Source organism: Morone saxatilis, unplaced genomic scaffold, assembly GCF_004916995.1.
Source record: "Morone saxatilis isolate NCDOM2014 unplaced genomic scaffold, NCSU_SB_2.0 Contig5, whole genome shotgun sequence".
NCBI lineage: Eukaryota > Metazoa > Chordata > Actinopteri > Moronidae > Morone > Morone saxatilis.
The window spans coordinates 1,379,043-1,382,435 of record NW_023340095.1 but is presented as its reverse complement, the minus strand read 5'-3'; positions in this window follow the sequence as shown (position 1 = coordinate 1,382,435).

The window sequence follows — 3,393 nt, the reverse complement described above, 5'->3', positions numbered from 1 at the left end:
AAACTTATTTTGTCATATTTGCTGAAACTTTCCCTATATCCTGACAGTAGTACATGAGAATCAGGTTCCTCTGGCTCCTCCTAGTGCTCCTAATGGTATTTGTAAGATTCCACCGGACTTGAATGAAAACAACCGAGGACCAAGGACTGATTGTTTCACAGATTATCTGTCTCATTTACTACTGTCAGGATATAGTGAAAGTTTCAACAAATGTTAAGATGTTAAGACCCTTCCCCAAAATGATGATGATGATTAGCCCTCCCTAGGGATGGCCTGTTGAGCTCCCAACTCAGCTCACATACTACAGTGTAGTGTTAAGGACTGAAGGTAATAGCCCATATACTTGAACATCCACATATTTTTATTTTATTTTATTTTATATTTATATCTATAATAAATATAATAATTATATTTTTTATGTGAATGTTACCTCATGTTGTTTGTTTGTATTGTTTTACATTTGATTTTACAATAAAAAAAAAGGAAAATCTTTGTTGCAAGAAAGAAAATCTCACTCGATGAAAGCATTTGTGTGTTTTTCCGTTGCTCTCTAACAATGAGAAGCCACTCCCCCCCTCCCCACCACAGAGTGTAAGCCCTCATGTTTTGCTTCCTTGTCTATGTTGCCAAACTGACTGCAGTCATGTTGATTGAACATCCGCAGACAGACAGTGTGCATAAGGGGACATGCATTGGGCAATGAGCCTACTGCAAGTTGTTTAACTCCCCATGTGAGCAGACAGATGTGGTTGAAGCTGAAGGCAGAAACCTGAGATGGTAGAACCTGATTGTGTCATCACCTGCCAAATTCCACACTGGTTCTGAAACAAACGAACCTGCTTTTAATAGACTCATCTGCGTGTGCACACACGAGTGTCATGCGCACTGAAGATGCACGGACAAAAAACAGAGGTAGAAAGTACTAATACTCTGTTATTGTACTTAAGTCGTTTTTCAGGTATCTCTACTTTATTTGAGCATTTATTTTTATGACAACTTTTGATAAATCCCCCACATTTTTATACAAATATCTGTGTATCATTTTCCTTTCTTTAGTTTGAATGCATTTGAGAGAAATTGTTAATTATTATATATTTTTGCATCAAGACTAGTGCATACCACGCCAAAACACGGCAAAAATGACAAAAACAAAGTAAAAGACCTCCAATGGATGAAACCGATAAAAGAGGGAGATATGACTCAATTTAAAGTTTCAGTTAACTTTGTACAGAAACAGCCGGTAGAGATGTCCTTTAAAGAAAGTGAGAGAGTACTTTTTACCAATACGTAATTACTATTAATGGCTGTTTTAATACTTTGAGTACTTCAGAGCCTGCACACTGCAATAACAGCCCTTCTACACTGTAAAACCTGATGAGTTAGTTTAACTCAAATTGTTTGAGGAAACTGATTGCCTTAAACCGTTTAAGTTTATCAACTCAAAAATATTTGATTTGAGTAGAAATAACTCAAAATTTGTTAAGGTACCTTGGGTAAATTAGGTTAATTGTACCAATTCCATTAAAACTAGTAAGCATATTAATCTCATATGCAGTATTTCTCCAAACGTATTTAAAACGTGTTAAAAGAATTTTTATCTGAATAACTAACTAATAATAACTAACTTAAATCCATCTTCTTTATACAAATGATACCACTTACGTTGAATTTACTCACTTTTCTTCAACTAAAGCAGCTGATGAAAACAATTTACAATTAAGTGATTATCCAAATGGTCGAATCACAAATCACAAAACACTGTGTGTCAACTTAAAGAAAGTCAGTGGAACAAAACAAGTTCAATGGAACTTATATTACTCAACATATAAGTGGAATAGTAATAGAACAGTACTACTGCACAAATTTAAGTGCACTCAAAACAATGGAGTTATTTAAGAGTTCATTTTAGGTCAAGTTGAGGTTAATTCACAGAAATAAGGTACTCAGAAATGAAGTTATGTTAACTTACCACTTTTAAGATATTTAGAATCTAGCCACTGAAAGACTGCAATGGGCCCTAAAACTGGAAAAAATGTGAGCAATTTGTTCTTTTTACAAACAATACACTTTCTTAAAGTAAGTTTTTTGGTCACTTTATTGAGCTGAATTTAAGAATGTTTTACTTTAATTAGATTAATAATAAATAAATCTTACAATAACACACAATTTCTTCAAACAACATAATAAAAATAAATGACCTTGTCGTAACTGAAGGCACCAGAAGAACAAAGCTTTTTTACTTTCTTAAGATTCCTTTTTTGCAGTGTTGGGTAAAAGTTTGTATTGATCTCGCTATAACAAACCCAAACTGACTGAACTGAATTGATTTTCCTTCATAAAGCTCTGAACAGTTAAAACCCTAAACACTGAAATCAGGACCATTATATTCAGTCCAATTGAACAACTTTAAAAGTCCAGTATCAGCTCACATGGGTCAAGGTTGGTAGAGAAGAACCAGAGAAACAAAGACTTTCTGTCATTAAAGCAAACAAGCTTTGGTCCACTCATCGTGTTTTCTCTAAACTTTATTGACCAGAAACGAAGGCGCTGATCCATCTGGAGTGAGTTGTCGGTCTTGTTTAATGCCCCTGAGCTCCGTGGCGGCCCTGAGGTCTGTGTTTGCTTCCTGTTGCCTCCACTTCATTAGCTCTGTCATTCTGTGGCTGCTAATAAGCGAGTAATGCCAGAGCTGCACATAGATAATTTCGCCTTCCTTCCTCGTCCAGATCCAAAGCCTGATAGCTGGGATTCACTCATCAGTCACATGGGCTGCAGTTAATGCATGCAGTAATGTGGTCTATCTCAGATCTGGTTGTGGAGGTACGTTTGTTTTACAGCGTTCAGATTTTCTGTTGGGGAGATGATCGACTAAGAAAGCTGTTACTATAGAACTGGTTATTGGTCAGAATAAGACATCATTTAGTTGGTCGGGTCTGGAACTGCTGGATGGATTGTGATGAAATGTGCTTCAGACATTCATGTTCTCCTCAGGATGAATTGGAATAACTCATAACCCAGCCACTAACGCTAACTACTCGTGTGGCAGGGCGGTTGGCACTGGATAACGCAGCTGGCGAGCTAACAATTGTTGGCTTTTCTTTCGAACTGTTTAAATTGTTTCTGTGTTTGTCTGCAGACCTGCAGGTTTTAATCTGTGCTGAAGGGAACTGTTCACATCGATTGATTAGAGAGGCTGCTTTTAGTCTTTGTTTCCATGTGTGTAATACAGCAAATATCATCAATATTTAAGTGCAGTGGCAGCTCATGACAAATTTCTCAAGGGGGGCAACTGTTGCGATGATGGCTAAGATGACCCGTTCAATGGGTAAAATAATAATAAATAAAGGTCAGATACCTAACTTGACAGTGTTACATTGCATTGTTTAATTTGGT